The sequence below is a fragment of the Hyposmocoma kahamanoa genome, unplaced genomic scaffold (assembly GCF_003589595.1).
Source record: "Hyposmocoma kahamanoa isolate Upper Pololo Valley unplaced genomic scaffold, ASM358959v1 67, whole genome shotgun sequence".
Classification (NCBI taxonomy): Eukaryota; Metazoa; Arthropoda; class Insecta; order Lepidoptera; family Cosmopterigidae; genus Hyposmocoma; species Hyposmocoma kahamanoa.
Genome location: NW_020653855.1, coordinates 1,804,240 through 1,822,676, shown reverse-complemented (window position 1 = coordinate 1,822,676; position 18,437 = coordinate 1,804,240).

Genomic DNA, 18,437 nt, shown 5'->3' with positions numbered 1-18,437 from the left:
TGATATTAAAAAAAAACAAATTACCAATTTCCAGAATCCCTTAATCGCTAAATACGACACTCACGAGGTCATCATTCGACAACATATTGCTAACCTCTATAGATAAAAAAATTATATAGTCACGTTTTTGAACACGATTGTCCCATGTTTCAGTTTTCGCCTAATCGAATCTTTATTAAGAAAAACTAGTTTAATCTGGTTGGTTTATTTCCATTACTGGTATATATATTCACTCCTATTTAAGCATTTATACACAAACTCTATTGACCCATCATTGTATTCATTAATAATACGTACAATATAGTTACTTTTATAACAATAATTTGCAATCTCTAATCTTTTTTATGAAAAATATTGTGTGACCTCAATCTCACCTGATGGAAAGTGATAAGGTCTATAATGGCATGTACATCTAAATAACGCCTATTCACTCCTGCGAGAAAAGGCCAGAGTTATGGCATTCAGTGTATTAAGTCTTGTAGGTAGGGAGTTCCACACCATAGCCGTTTGCCAAACAAATTTGACTGCCACGCAGAGGTCCCCGGTACGATTCCCGGGCCGGTATATAAATATTTGTATGGTCTACATTTATTTCTCTCGTGAGTTTGGGTGTAATTTGAAGTTGTCTATGTGTGTGTCCATGGCACCCGCGATACAGAGTTTCCCCAGAAGCGTAACGCTTTGTGCGAATATTTGGAATGTCCGCAATGTAAGGGTGGAACCCCAGTTTACGTCTAGTCTTCCGATCATGGAAAGGGAAAGGCGGATATACGTCTCCGTATATTCCAAAATATTTAGTATTCATTGTAATAAAGATAATATCTGTAACAATGGGGGCTGTTCCATTCGGTGGTAGGGTAAAAGCACCAAAACATCTAATTACAAAACAAACGGAATCACATTTCATCAGTAATTCAATATTAAATATGTAATTTTGCAATTTTCGTCCCGTCAAATGTTTCGAATTCGGGCTGGCCAATCGGAGCGCAGTTGTCACTGTAATGATTTGGCAGAATCGTTTTCAAACAAATGAAATGACATTTCGTCTCTATTTCTGGTTATGTACTGGATGACACGTAGGTATTGTTTATTAATTTCCCTTCATGTCCCATTGATTGTTTATAACCCGTAGATGTATATTAAAAAAAATAAACAAAAAAAAACAAAAAACTTTTATTATTAAAAAAATTATGTTACCAATAATAAAAGTGTTTTCCCTTACTTTCTTCATAATTACATTTTTCATAACTTATGTTACTACAAAAAAACTTATATTATTAGTATTTACGAAAATTTGTTTTTAAAATTTTCGTATTTGTTATTGTTGTTGTTATACTGTTTCGTCCTTAACCCGTAATTTAACTACGATCTTAACATTTATTTATAAATTAACAGATAAATTGTGACCCAAATGACGAACCATCAGTAAATATTTTAAATATTTGGAACAGATTGGCTTATTTTCCTTGTAGTTTTCTTGTTTACTTATTCAATTTAAATAATCATATCCCGGTTCAAAGGGCACTTGCTTGCTATGCAAAAGAACTTGAGTTCTATTCCGCAAGGAAGGATGGTTCTTTTCTATAGAAGCAGGAAATCCACGGTACCCACGGACTTACAGACTAAAATCTCTGTCCCATAAATTACCCGCTCACGCGATGCGCTATCCCCACCTACACGTCCCTTAAAGGATAGGATAAACCTACCGCAAAATGGCGGCTATCAGGTTTCGCAAATTAGAAAAGCATTCAGTTTAAATACAAGTTTTTATAAATAAAAATTATTATTCTGCATTCCTAAATAAATACCCTCCGTACTACCAACAAAAACATCTCAAATAAAATGCTGTAATACACCGCAAATCCTACACTTAAAAAGCACTAATGAAATTTTTGGTGTACTTGGATAAATATGATAATATTCCGTTTGAGTGGTTCTAACGTTTACCATGAAATTACTCCTTAAAGTATAGTTTATAAACATTTATATTAAGGGTAAACTTAAAAAACGCTACTTACGGTATGTTTTCAATAAATAAACACCTAAATCCCCAGCCCAAACAATAACACATACGATTGTCGTGACGTATTTTTGAAGTTGTTTTTTTTTTTAAATGACAGACCCAGGCATTAAAAATTTTATGGTTTGCTAGAGTAGTTACCGAAATAGCAATTAATATTAGTTCTTTTACCTGTTATAACTTCGATATCCGATAAATCGGTATAAAATCATCATCGGCACCTCTAGGTGTGGTATGCTTCCAGAGACGCATGAATTGCGCAATGCTCTGTGGCGGCATGAATCGCGTGAGCGGTTACTCTATATACCGGTTATTTCTAAAACACTAACAAACAAAGTGTTTTCTTTAACTGGAATACACAACAGAACAGTCTTAGGAATCAATAGGTCTTTATGTGAAAAGAATATTTACGTAGTTAATGTTTTGATACATTTTTGAGGTAACAATTTACGTGAAAAAAAAAAAACATTTTTTTATATAATATCCAATGACGGGACGAACAAGTCGTGCATCTCATGGTAAACTACACACCTGGCCATAACTGTTGCAGTGCCATTCAGAGCTTTAAATCGCAAAGGTCTGAGGGGCACTGCCACTGCGCCCGTTACCCTGAGACATACGTCCACAATTCCCACGTGCCTGTAATGTCAACAGCACCCTTACCCTTCAAAGCCGGACAGTAATGCTGACATTACTGATTGGCAGAAATAGGTAAGGTGGCAGTACTTGCCTGGACGAATTCTTTCACAACGAGCTCTACGGCTACTAAATTTACTATAATTCACTTTTGATCAGCTTCTGCTGTCCCAATTTTTTCTTCCCATGCAATGAAATGTACTTACAAGAAACCGAATCGAGCAGCATTTAAAAAACTCAATATTATTTTCATGTTCATAAATTTTGCGCAAAAGGTCTAGAACCCACATTTAGCAAGTGTAGTAGAGGTACGACGATGTCTTGATGAGGTCCACTGTTGGGTACAAACCAATCGATAAAAATAAGATAATCTTTATACCTAGTAAATGGTTATCGATTATCACTTGCAAGTTTTATGCCATGATTTTTTCTTCGCCTCTTTTAATTATTTATTACTTTTTTTTACAATTACAAGTGACGGGTGCGCGTGATGGTACATAAGTTGAGAAGTCCCATGTGCCTGTAATTTCACCAGCACCCTTACCCTTCAAAACCGGAACACAGTAATACTTACATTACGGCGGCAGAAATAGGTAAGATGGCACTAGATGACTAGATGACTCTTACACAAGCAGCTCTCTACTTATACTAAAATGCTTCTTACCTTTTACTAATACTTGCCTTTTCTTACCTCAATTTTGATCTTTTCCTTCCTTTTTATAGCTTTTTCTTTTCAAACTCAAATCGAGATAAGAAATCTGTATAGTATAAAGGTTTAGGAATTAACTAGAAGTAAACAAACTTCAGCTGTCACTTGGTTAATTAGTCAATTATAATTTTTAGTACTGACTTTCATATGTTGTATCATTGCTATACTCTTTAATTTGATTGCGTGGTATTAACTATCAGACTGGATTTGAGGTTGTTTAATCGTAGGAAACTTGTGATACATGTTATTAAACATCTTTAATTAAGTATTATATTTACATTATATATTTAGTACTAACCTGAAAATTTTATCATCATATGTTAAGAAACATTTACAAAAATTTCAATAAAATTTTACAATAAGTAACCAGGTAAGGCCTCATTAAGGTTTGTTTACATTTTAATTAATTACCTAAACCTTTGCAAGTAGTATAGCGACATTAGTTTAGTGAACAATCAACATTATCTAAACTAATTGTATCCACAAATTTGGCAGGCTAGTCGGTCATCGCAGAGACGCGGCAAATTGATTCACAGGAAGAAGCTGCTGCTCATCTTCTATGTTGGATTTTTTACGTTATTAATTTGTATGCTGGGAAATTGCGGTGATTCTAAACCGGTAAATAAGTAATTATAAGTTGGTGCACTAACAAAATTCTTTTATAACGCCTGATGATATTTGCATAGCAATTATCAAAACAACACTAATTGATATAACGATTTTACGTAAAAATAAAAAATATATTTGTAGGTAGATATCGATTTTTAAGCTCAAATGTCAATATTATTTGTGGAAAATAGGAGTTTTTATTCTCCTATTTGTATTTTAGACGTTTAATTTTAATTAAAATGTTTTAAACGTAAACAAAAGTGTCAATAAACATTGACGATTTGTTAGCAATGTTTATTTACTTACTAAGTGTGATTTTTTGAGTTTTATATGTGTAATTTTGGGAGAAAAGTTGGTTTTGAAAGTAATTATCGATGGAGATTGGAACAATATCATAGATAATGCCAGGTAATGTGGTGTGTAAAATAACGATCAGTTTTTACATCAAAAATAAAACTACATATTTAAGAAGTTTAACCGAATGGGAGACCCGACTGCTGGTAGCTTGTCCGATGTATTAGAAGCTATCCTAATATTAGGCAGTATATACAGCCCTATATAATCACAACTATCATAATCGACATTTTAAGCTAAATTTTATTAGTTATTAATATCAAATCTATAATCCTCTCTTTTTTTATGTCAGAATCAGCATAAATGACAGTTTATTTTTTAATCTATAGGTTTAGGTAGCTTTCGCGCATGCGCGTTTGAGCGCGCGTCTAAAGCGCAAGCTACAGCGCGAGCGAAACATTAGCTTTAGTTAAGCTTCGCTGCATACGCAGTCCGGAGAATACTTGAGCTTACCGATGTTGCTACTGCTAGACTAGTTTACTTTAGTTACTTCCCTAACACGTTCGTCGCCGACTAGAATTTTCAATAATGTTCAAAATGTGACATTGGCTTATACTGACTTTGGTCTGTAATGTGACATTGACTGTTTTTGGTCTCATTTGTATACGTATATAAATTTTTTCTCGATATTTCATTATTTGGCTCTATTTTGGGATTATATTTAGTGCCGGGCATTTGAACCCCTTTTTGGGCATTTTGGCCTAAACGCAATAATTCTTACGTTTTGGCCGCGCCGGTCGCAATGCCGGGCAGAGTATGTTTACGTAATGTTCGATCGATGTTTACCTAAAATTTAATTGAAATTAAAGTAATATTTTTGCTTAGAAATATATAGTCTTCTTCCTCTTAGTATATATGCCATCAGAAATCCTAAAAACCAAGTGGCAACAGCAGTCCATCAGGGCCACTCTGGTCGTGTTATATGCCTAAATAAGTAGGGTTTGCCACTTGTGGCGTGAACGAGCACAGCAAAGTTAGGTGCACCGTGCCGGTCATTTTAACCCCTCACGGCTCCAATAGGTAGATGAGATGCTGGTCATTTTGACCCACCACGGCGATGAACGTGCTAATATAATGTTGAACGGGATTCTCTAGTGGGGTAAAGCGGCAGACATTCAAACCATATTTGTATAGCAAAAACGAGCGATTCGTTCTGTGTACCGTTTAAGTCTCGGGTTTCTCTCAGAGAAATGTTTAAGGAGACTGGCATCATAACTGTGGCATCACAGTACATTTACTCAAATATTTTATATGCCCGTAAAGAAAGAAGATGTCCATAATATTAACCTTGGAGCTAAGTCCAAACTCATGCTCCCACGATTTCGTTTAACCAAGATAAACGACTCTTTTATGGGGAACTGTATACGTTTTTACAGTAAGATTCCGAAGCATATATTAAGATTATCATTTTCTAGGTTTAAAAAGGTGGTAATTACACTGTGCGCCGGACTGCCGTGTAGTTGTCTATGTGTGTATCCATGGCATCCGCGATACAGAGTTTCCCTAGGTCGGGGCTATGTTGAGTGTTTGTTTATTATTATTTGCCTCACAGGATTTTAATAAATATTTATTTTCTTTTCAGGTTGACAGTAACCTCGAACAACAATCAAGTGATTAAGTGACATTTAGAAACCAATAAAAGTTCCAAGTACCATTTAGAGATAATAATAAATATTGGGTTTAACATAGTTCTTCTTAATATAATTATTGGGGTTATATAGTGTTATCATTGAAGTAATACATATATTTTATACGATTTTTTTGTGTTAAAGTTTAAATAATCGTAAATAATATTTTTAGTGAAAAAGCAGTGAAACGGTCAAGAAATGAAGATGTATTCTTATCACAGTAAGTACAAAATAATTTTTATTATTTTAAGTATTGCATGTTATACAGGGTGCTTAACAAATTAAGTACGTGTTCTTTAAAGCGAGTCATCGGATGAGAAGCGGGAAAAACTGTTTTGCTAGATCAAATCGCAGTGCTATTACAATAGTGTTGTGACTTAAAATATGTGAAATTTAATATTATATCATTACTGAACGTAAAACTTGATTCTCTACACGCTACAAAAACCGTCGTTAGAATATTGCAAGAAACAATCAAGAGATATCTACTTAACTCAAATTGAGACAGACTTTATGTCAGCTAGAAATTAAAATCACGAAATTATTTTTTTCCATTTTATTTTAACCTATATTTGAGAAATTGTTTAAGTGTCTATAACAAACTATGACATACAAATTTTAATGAGTATTTTTGCGGGAACTGAGTAATTAATTAATAATAAAAATTAATTTCAGTTCTGAGTAGTTCGAAATCCCATTCGACGAAGAAGCTCAACATTGGTGACCTTTTGTACCCACGATATGCCAAGCATACGTAGTAGATGCAGTCACGTAGTATTTTGGTGAAATTACAGGCACACGGGACTTGTCAACTTATGTATCAGGGTGACGGGCTCAGTGGCAGTGCCCCTCAAATCTTTGCAATTTAAAGCTCTGAGTGGCACTGCAACTGTTATGGACAGGCGTGTAACTTACCATCAGGAGTCGACTAGTCTTGATATTATAGAAAAAAAAAGTTATTCGAATCGACGTCTTCTAGCAAACCGTGTCAGACGCTATGCCAACTAAGCTACAGAACGAACCAGTGGACCTCACGAATTTCTCTATGTGTTTGTTGTCGTATCTTTGTATTTAGTTTTTCAACGACTTTTTAGCCGTAGCGCCATCTATGAGAAATCTATGAAAGTATTTCGTCACCCAGTTAGATACCTTTACAGCTACCAGTCCCGGCTAGAAATTTCTATTAATATTCAATAAAAAATTGTTTCTAAGTGCTTGATCTTTGTATTAATAATTGTAACAAACTAGTGGAGTAATTTCACAAAAAAATAATTGAATATCAATTCAATAACAATTTAAAAGTTATTAGTTGAGTAACTTCAAAAGTTAAACGATTACACAAGTGAGAACGCAGTCACAGGTTGCTATTTTAACTGTTACTTACAAAATGAATAGCTAATTACTTTGAAATTGTTCAAAGGTTTAAGAAACAATATAATACAGCTTAGGTAAAAGAATAAACGAAACATTGCGCAATGATCATAATGTCTTTTAGGATTAGTGACAAACTGGTAGGTACCCTAATGAATAGTTAGTGGCGTTTTCATACAAATGTACGTAACATTACTTTGTACAAAACTTAAAAAAATGTGATGAACATTTAATATAATAATATGAATGTATTTACCCAATCCTATTAATTTTAGTAACATATATATTATAGATTATTTATACAAATTACTTAAATATTTACACTTAAATATAAGCTTCTGCTAGCATGTTCAAATTTGTATTGTGTAGATACAGGTCGCATTATGACAAACCTTAGTGGTTTAAAATGCGATTAGAAACATATTTGTGTATTTTGTCCTTTATACAATAAATAAATTAAAAAAAAAAAAAAAAACATACACCTTTTTGTTCTGTACATTGATTAAAACTTTCACGAACAATCAAATCTTTATTTCGTAGGAAATCAAATTACTATTGTAATCGTCACATCGAATCAAAAACCACTAGTCTTTAGCGGGTCAATTTCACGAGAGAAGAATGATTTTTTTGTATCATCACAAACATTCAATAGCTGGAATTCATCGAGTATACCGGGTGGAAATTTGTAATGCCACCTGGAGGGAAAGTACTCTAAATTCTGGAGATAGAAATTTTTACTTAAAGGAAACATTCCTTTATTTTTTTAAAGAAATAAAACTGCATTCATAGATTTTCGAAAATTTCTAGCAACACGCGGGAATCGAACCCGCTTTAATCTGAAAAAAATGCACTCTGCACTTTTATTGCATCGATCGATAGGGTTAATTATAAGAATAAAATCTCTCTAAAAAAATTTGTTTATTAAATGAAAAAAAAAACCATGAAATCTTAACGTATTTTATAAAACGAAAAAAATGGTAATCTGACTAATTAGTTGCTCGAAATGAGCTCCATTTTCTTGGATACACAAATTTAATCTTTTGACGAATTCATTTTGAGTAACTTTTAATAACGTGTTGTGATGAATTGTATTACAAATCGTATTCTGAACCTCAGCCTTCAACTCGTTTACAGTCGCATAGGATTTAAGGTAAATGCGAGATCACCAGATCTCACTCCTTTAGATTTTTTTTTTGTGGGGATATGTTAAAAATTAAATTTAGAGAGTGAATAGAGAGATTTTATTCTTATAATTAACCCTATCGATCGATGCGATAAAAGTGCAGGGTGCATTTTTTTCAGATTAAAGCGGGTTTGATTCCCGCGTGTTGCTAGAATTTTTCAAAAATCTATGAATGTAGTTTTATTTCTTTTAAAAAATAAAGGAATGTTTCCTTTGAGTGAAAATTTCTATCTCCAGTATTTAGAGTACTTTCCCTCCAGGTGGCATTACAAATTTCCACCCTGTATAACCAGAAATAGAGACGAAATAAGGGCCATACATTTCTGGTAACTCATCAGTGATACATCACTTATAAACATCAACTCTCGTTTGCACTGAAAAGTCAGACAGTGCCAACAACTGACATGTGTGTACGTCTCCGTATGTTCCAAAAACATTTTGTATTTATTGTAATAAAGACAATATCTCTAACTATGGCGGGCTGTTTCATTTGGTGGCGGTGTGGAAAAGCAGCAAAATATCTAATTACAAAACAAACCGAATCACATGTCATGTGTAATTTTTCAATTTTCGTCCATTATAGCACAGCTTAAGTTAAACTGATCGATTTGAAGTGAAACAATTAACGGCACTCGTCAATTGTTTCGAATTCGGGCAGGCCAATCGGAGCGCAATTGTCATCGTAATGATTTGGCAGAATAGTTTTCAAACATAATAAATGACATTTCGTCTCTATTTCTGGTTATATACTCGATGGGTATACATGAAGTTTGGCCCAATGTTCTAAGAATGAACCCTAGACCCGATCAGCAATGAAAAAAGCCAGACAGCTGCGTAGTTTATTCGCTACAGCCACGTGTGTATTATATCTTAATTATACTTGCTTTGCTTAATAATTGCATCCACTTCATCTTCCTAGTAATTTGAATCGCCGATCTCACTTATTGCCTCAAAACAACAATAAAAACTATGTTATTTTTTTATTATTTATCACGATGTTTTATTACCACAATATTCAAAAAGTTCCACACGCAAAATAGGCGCCTTGACGTCGAGTTGCGGACACTAGCCCGTTACACCAAGTACCAAGTATTCAAAAAGTTTTTGTAAAATTAAAACAATAATAAAATTTATTGATCCTCTCACAAAAAACATAAATACAAATAACTAACTAAAAAAAAACCGACATCAAAAGTATGGTATGGATTAGCGAGACGGGTTAAAAAACTTCGCACATGGAGTTACTCTTAATTTTTACACTAGGCATGGCCTGTCTTGTAGGTTGTAGGCAACCAAATTCGCAGAGAATTAAATCATGTTACACGAAAATGTCTTTAGGGACAATCAGTATTTCATATAGTTAGAAAATTAATACGTCGTATAATACAGCGATGTTCTGCCATTTCACTGCTTTGTTTACACTATGACTAAATCAATCGAACGTAAATTATACTTGGAGTTACGTAATCGTAATTACGACGCGACGTGATATTATAATAGGCGGTCAGTTATAACTTGAATATGGAGTTTCCATAATAATTAAGTCTAGTTATATTCCGTGTATACTTATTAATAATCTGGAAGAAAAATACGGAACAGGTTTTATTTTATAATACTACAAAAGTCATTCATCGCCTAGTTGGCCACCCTTAGAGGTTGAATATTTTCTTCAAATTGTATATACAAATATTTCTTAAATGGATACACTTCTGACGGATCCTCTTTCTAAGAAAAAAATACCATCAAAATCGGTTTACAAGCCGGAGTTACCGCGTAACATGCTCCTTTTTTGAAGTCGGTTTTAAAATGGAATAAGAATTAACTAGTAACTATTTTATTTTAAAAAACCGTCCTCTAATGTTTGTGGAATTACGTCTATTTGGCTAGTTTTATTGAAATCTGTTAACGGAAATTGGGTGAAATCTAACAAACCGGATTCATACTCTAATTAGCCACCCTTAGAGGTGGATTTTTTTCTTCAAATTTGCATGAGATAGCTGCTGATGTGCCCCCTATTCAACAAAAAAAAGAAACATCGAAATCGGTTCATAAGTATCTTAGTAATCGCATACCATATACACAAAAAAATACAGTATAAAATACCTAAACAGTTATTGCTTAATTACAACAAAATTTTTGCCTTTTTGTCTAAAAACGTCAATAATTGTTTTATTTTCATATTCTTCATTTATTAAATTATTCGTTATTAAATAGACTAGAAATTTGACAAAAAATGTTGATAAAAATTTTATTAAAACCGGGGACATGCACCACCATAACGAACGGACCCGAATTGAGAATCTCCTTCTTTTTTTAAATTATTTAAAATAAAAAATAACAACAATCATTCAAATAACACAGAAGGTATAGAAGCGTTCCCACGTTTATATGGCGAACAGTTATGGAGTAGAATTCCCTGCCTGCAGACTTGTTCCCTGAAAGTCATAACTTACATTTTATTATAGGAAATGAAACTATTTTTCCGGATTTAAATCGCGTATATAGCGCAGCTATATGTTCTTAAGGGGATGTTACATTTCACGGGTGAGACCCTTACAGGATACAGGAGTTTACAAGCTTGACTGTGAGTGCGGTCTCTCTTATATTGGACAAACAAAGCGAAGTATTTATACCCGCATCAAAGAACATATAGCTGATGTCAAACACCGTCGCGTAAACAAGTCTGCAGTCTGCGAGCATGTCATGGATAAACCTACACATTCAATGAAGTTTGACAAAACCCAGGTCCTTGCAAAAGAAGTCCGTTATCTACTTAGGATGCTGCGAGAGGCCATTGAAATTAAAAAACATCCTAATTTGAACAGTTTGGGATCCAGTATTTCCTCTAATGAAAAATCCCAAACAGACATAAGACTGCAGTACTAATTAATATGTTTTAGTTTATTCTAATTTATATTAATAATTAATAATAAATTGAACTTAATAAAAATTCATTCAATAAAATAATTTGTAAAACTTAATGTAGCGTAAATTAGAATGTTTTTGTAAAATTAAAGATAAGGTATTTAATTAATAACTATTGTAACTATAGTGAAAAAATAAGGTGGTTTGCATCAATATTAGACATAACTGGTTGAAGACTGTACCACCTCAGTCAACCGTGACCATGTAAAGGGCCCGAAACGTCGGTTTGTTTGAAAAAACAAATATACGCGATTTAAATCCGGAAAAATAGTTTCATTTCCTATGTGTAATAATCGCGAAAACCTAAGAACTCGTTACATTTTATTAAAATTAAAATAATAATAAAAAAAAGTTGACTTGTAACAAAATAAGCACAGTTTCACTGTGTCCGGCCGAAATATAGTCAATGGCCCAAACACAGAACGTATATTATACGTACTCACGTGCACTTCAATAGATTAAACTAGGTATAACATGTTTTTTAATGATATAGCGTGGACGTACACGTATGGATTTAATAAGTATTAGGTAGCAGTAGAGCGCCTTGTGAAAGAGGAAGGACTGTTAGCCTAGCTATTTCTGCCGCCAAGCAGTAATGCGTTCAGTTCGTATGTTAAAGGCGCTTGTGAAATTACAGGCACATGGGACTTGTCTACTTATGTAACAGATTTCAAGCTCTGAGTGGCAATGCAATGTTATGGACAGAAGTGTCGCTTACCACCACCCGTCATATAAAAAAAACTGTAGAGATTGCTCTTCGTAAATAAAAACATAATCTTTTGTTTCGAAATAGATTTGACCAACTAACAATAAAAGATCAACTACTTTATTACAATAATTTCAGTACAGAGTACTAAAAAAACCGACCTCAAAAGTATGTGGAATTACATCTATTTGCCAAGTTTTATTGAAATATCCCCTAGTTCGCCACTACACGGGACTTGACACACGAGATAATAAAAATCGGTTCTCACTACTCAAAGTATATTGAGAGAGAAAAACGCCTTGAATTGGAGAATAGCGAAATCAACCATTAAAATATTGGTCCTTATAATAAAATTTAGTCGCTATTTACAAAAATGAATCTTCGTGCGTGAACAACCACCCTTAAAGGTGGATGATTTTCTTCAAAATTAAATGGGACCACTATGGAGGTACCTTCTTTCCAACAAAAAAAAGAATCATCAAAATCGGTTCACAAATATCGGAATTATCGCGTAACATACATATAAAAAAGAACATACAGTCAAATTGAGAACCTCCTCCTTTTTTTGAAGTCGGTTAATAAATAAAGTAAATAATTCCTTCTCGAAATATGCCACGGGAGAAAGTGGTAAAACTGACAAAAAGTTCACGATACCGAAGATATATGGCACGGGACTGAGTTACCTGTGTCATAGTTAATTTTGCTATGGCTTATCTTCATGCTTTTTGACCATACCATTATAAAATAATTTCCTCTCAACACGTCACAAACCTACAACACCATTCAGGGTCTAATAACTCTGTTTAAGATTTTTAAGATTCTTTATTTTGTCATAATGTGACATATACGACGACCTTACAGGACAATGCCGACATTGAAAGAGACCGTAGGGCTCTACCGGTAAGAGGTAATATGTTGATCCGTAGATTTTCCCGGTGTACACAAGAAGTAAAAATAACGCTTTTAAACGTTTCCTGTCAAAGTTTCTACCTCCGGAGCCTATGGGTTAACTACAACAAACGACCGCTGGAGACCCTACGTGTACAGTACAATAATATTTTTAGGATGTTGGGACTGCCTCGTTTCTGAAGAGCATCGGGGATGTTTATAGAGTACGAGATGAATGGTTTTGCTGCCATCCTCCGGAAAAAGACAGCTTGCCTAATGCGCAGAGTGCGGGACAGCCCCAACAGCATCCTATCTCCCATGTGTCAATGTTTCATGAGGAAGGTGATTTGAATATATATATATATATATATATATATATATATATATATATATATTTATTACTAACAAATTATGTAACTCGTTGTCTGAATAAAAAAAAATTATTTATTTATGACAATACACCGAATATATTTTATTCATTCATAAGTATATTCCAGACTTCTCAGAATAGTAAAACTAAAACCAGATTTTTTCAGGAATTTAAGCTCTTTAATTATTATAATTATTAATACAAAGTTCGAACACTCAGAAAAAATTCCTTCGATCCTGCCGGATTCGAACCGACGTCTTCTAGCATACCGTGGCAGACGCTATACCAACTAAACCACGGAACGAACCAAGCGGACCTCACGAATTTTTCTATGTGCTTTGTCGTATCTTTGTATTTTTCAACGATTTTTTAGCCGTAGCGCCATCTATAAGAAATCTTATGAAAGTATTTCGTCACCCAGTTAGATACCTTTGCAGCTACCATCCCCGGCTAGAAATATCGCTATTAACTTCAAATTTATATTGAATTGATATTCAATTATTTTTATGTGAAATTACTCTAGTTTGTTATAATTATTAATACAAAGATCGAACACTCAGAAAAAATCCTTCGATATTTGTATATTATTCCTATAATTATTTTTCATAAACAGACGCATACAATGTAAGCAAAACAATATTTGGGAGTTCGCCATTGTTCCTTAGTTCAGTCGACGTCAATTATTGTTATACACGTAGAAACTTGCATAATTATTCCATAATTTAAATAACTTTAATAGTCGTCTGTAGTTTTCCGCAATTGTGGAGCATTATTAAACCAATATGGAGAAAACCGCAGACGTTACCTTCAAGGTACCCAGAATTATTATACTAATATCTTTTAATTAACATATGTCCTTAATATAATAATAGAAATAGAAATACAGGGTGTAAGAAAAATATTGCCGCTTTTTTATTTAACATGAAATTACTTAAACTAAAAACAATTAACGATGGTAATGGTAGGTAAAAAAACCCATCTCAAAAGTCATTCATCTCTCTTGCCACCCTTAGAGGTGATATATTTTCTTTAAATTTAAATGGGACCAATCAATACTGAGAAACCCTCTTTTCAACAAATCACGTGTCATATAATGGGGTCCCCATATAAGTCTCGTCGGCTCGGCTCTGCAGTGTACGCGATTAAAAAAATAAGGAAACTTTCAGACGTCGAAACCGCTAGATTGGTTTACTTCAGCTACTTTCACAGTCTAATGACATATGGCATTTTGCTTTGGGGTTATGCCGCCGATATCAATAGAATCTTTGTCCTGCAGAAACGTGCAGTTAGGGCAATTCACAATCTGGGCCCCAAAGTATCTTTGAGAGATAAGTTTAAGGAAATTAACATTCTTACACTAGCCTCACAGTACATTTATGAAATTGTAATTTATGTTAAAAGGAATAGTAATTTATTTATGAAAAATAGTGACAGACATAACATTAATACGAGGAATAGAAATAAACTAGCTTTTCTTGATAGTCGTCTTCACAAAGTCAAAAAATCATTTAAGGGGCAATGTATACGCTTCTATAACAAGATTCCGGTTGATATACAAAATTTGCCTTTCACGAGGTTTAAAAGTATAGTGAAACAAAAACTTTATACTAAAGGTTATTATACAACTTCTGCGTACTTGGTTGACAAAAATCCGTGGTAGTAACCCGTTTAGCTCATGGAGGTAGTCTCGATCTCTGATGTTTCAAATAAAAAAAATAAATTGTAAATGTTATTTACAAAGAGCAACCCCTAGAGTTTCTTGCTCATTCTTCTCAGGGGAATCTGCCTTACGAATGAGCGGTAGAGTTTAACCATTGTGACGATTTCAAGTGTAATAATGCTTACCTATGAAATAAAGATTATTTTGAATTTGAATTTGAATTTGAATATAAACAAAAATACAGACGAATTGAGAACATCCGATTCCATCCGATCCGTATCACTTCCGAATCCCAGACAATACAAATCTAGAAAACTCGGACCCACTTCGGATGTCGCTTGTGCACTAAATCCGATTCGAATACCAGAAAATACAAATATTGCTTGTACACCTAGAAATAAAATGATCCCAGTGACATTTCGGATCGTCATTTTCTCGGATTAGTTAGTAAGCACTGGATGAGGATGTGTGCCGATGAGGTCGACGATGGAGCACGCGCACACCTAAATGAAGCCTATTCACTCTCGCCTTGAAAAGGCCCTAATTATAACTTTCATTTGGAACCCAAGCCTACGCCTAGACCCCCGGTGATGGAAAGGGGAAGGCGGAATTAAATCGTGTAAATCCATCGCACACTCCTTTTCCAGTTGAAACTGATGTTCCGAATTCGAGAAATATCCATAATCCAGTGTAATCTTCGTAAGTGATTTGAATGTAACTTCCAGGAAGAAGCTAAAAATGTAATGTAAAATACCTCTATTCCAGTTAGTGATGTTTAAATTAATTTAATTTTAATTTTAAATTTACAATGAGCTTTCCGATGACGGAAAACATCGTACTCGGAAAACGAGTTTCATAGTTTGGAGTCATAGTCCAACACGCATTGGGCCAGCGTGGCGGACTATGACCTAAACCCTTGCATGAGAGGAGACTTGTGACCTTGAGAGGAGACTTGTACCCCTAAGAGGAGACTTGTGCCCAGTAATGCTGTGCACATTATGAAAGATGAAGATTGCAGGACTTCCCTGGATAAACTCTTAAAAATCTGTGTATTTGTATGTGTGAAATTGTGTGTTACATGCATTAGCTTCCATTCCTTTCCATATTGTAAATGCCTAAGGTATTACCCAGCGGCGTGTTCCCATTAGGTATGTCGTGACGATAGAATATATAGTCGTGCAGTTTAAAGTGTCGTGGTTTGTATATTTAAATGATGTTCACACATACGAACTGAACTGTATACGTTTTTACAATAAGATTCCGGAGAATACAGTGTGTTAGGGCACGCACTGTACAAACTTTAAGGGGGTGTTTAGTATTCAATATTATGTGAAAAACACTAATACATGTGGGGTCAAAACTCAACTCCCTAGGAATGGCAGCCATTTTGATTTTTTATACTTAGTTTGCTAAACGTTTGTTCTAAAATTATCATATTATAAGAAGTAAAAGCAGTACGAACATAAAAAATATTTTTTCGGAAAGCTAAGATTAGCGACAATTGAATAAAATATCTGTCATGTACATAAAAAAGTGAGGGATTGCCTAATAAAAATAATGAATATAAATTTTTACCAAAAAAACTGCCAAAAAAACTAAGTTTTTGTAATTTAATCCTAAAATAACCAAATTAAGGTACTGTTTTTATGTATGAATTTTAAAGTATTTCAGCTGTTCTTAAAAACACGATAAAAATCATAATCCTATGTCCACAATTCTAAAAGTTACAGCTTCTGCAACATAACGTCTCCGAGAGCGAAATAAGTAAATTTTACAGTCTTTCTAGTAAATTGTTTTGTGTTGAGATGTAGTAAGTTAATTTGAAATAAAAAACAGTAAAAAATATTAGATTATTTATTTTACAAAAAAAAGAAACACATAAATTATAAAAGTTGTTCAAAATGTCCCCCCCCCCCACCTATTTAGAAGGCAAGCTGTTGTCCGAATTCCCACATGCTGCGTGGCCCGATATAAAATTTTGGGATTCTTAGCTTTCCGAAAAAATATTTTTTATGTTCGTACTTCTTTTACTTCTCATAATATGATAATTTTAGAACAAACGTCTAGTAAACTAAGTATAAAACTCAAAATGGCTGCCATTCCTAGGGAGTCGAGTTTTGACCCCACATGTATTAGTGTTTTTCACATAATATTGAATACTAAACACCCCCTTAAAGTTTGTACAGTGCGTGCCCTAATACACTAACATTATCATTTCTTAAGTTTAAAACTTATTAAACTTAAAAATATTATAATTGAAAAGTCATATTACAAAATTGAACAGTATGTGTTAGATAAAGAAGTATGAAAAGACAACAAGAGCCTAGATTCGTCATAATTATGATTCAAAGTATTTTCATTTTTTGCATTTAAGTTTATTTGAAAAGAGCAATCCCTGCAGTTTCTTGTTCGTTCTTCTCAGGGAGGTCAGCGTAGTAAATGAGCAGTAGCTTAAAAAGTAGCTTAAAAATGACGTTTTCAAGTGTAAAAATTTTACCTATGAAATTAATGATTATTTGACTTCGACTTTGACATAGAACAACACGATTAACTGTCGTTCACGAAATTTTTGACGTTACGACGACAGACTGTCGTGACAATGGGAAGAGTTAGATCGACAGTCGTCGGACGATTAATAAAACGTAACGTTACGATATGACGACAGATAATCGCAGCTTTAAAAGATTCTGTCGTCTAAACGACAAAGCGGTTACCGTGAACCGATGAATTGTTGACACAATCTAGGAACAGCTAGACACGACAATCGTTCAATGATAAAAGAAACATCCACGACACAGTCACGACAGATAGTCAGATAGATAGTTTAACTGCCTCCGTGGCCGAACGGTGATCATTCCGGACTGCTACGCAGTGGTCTTGGGTTCGATTCCCGAGCCGGGACAAATTTAGTATGGCCTACATTTATTTCTCTCGTGAGTCTGGGTGTAATTTGTGATTGTCTACCTATGTGTATGTCCTTGGTACCCGCGGTACAGGGTTTAACTAGTGCGGGGCTATGAGTGTGCGTATTAAAAAAAAAGTAGTCGTTATATGAGAACAAGCTAGACACGACAGTCGTCCAATGGCAAATAAAACGTTACGACGTAATTGGAACGCGCCCTTATACAAAACGTTATTAGCTTTCCGCAGTTTCCGCAACTCGATGTGGTAGCGCCAATATTGTGGTGTGGTTAATAAACCTACATTATTATATTGTTTGTAAAGTAAACAACCGCAGTAAATGTTTATGCAATTAAAAACTAACTAACAGTTTTCAGAATTATTTAGACGCAAGTGTTTTATGTAAATCGAAAATGTAATTAAATAACAATAGAAATTCATTTGTGTAATATGTTTGTTGTTCTAATTACTCTTGGT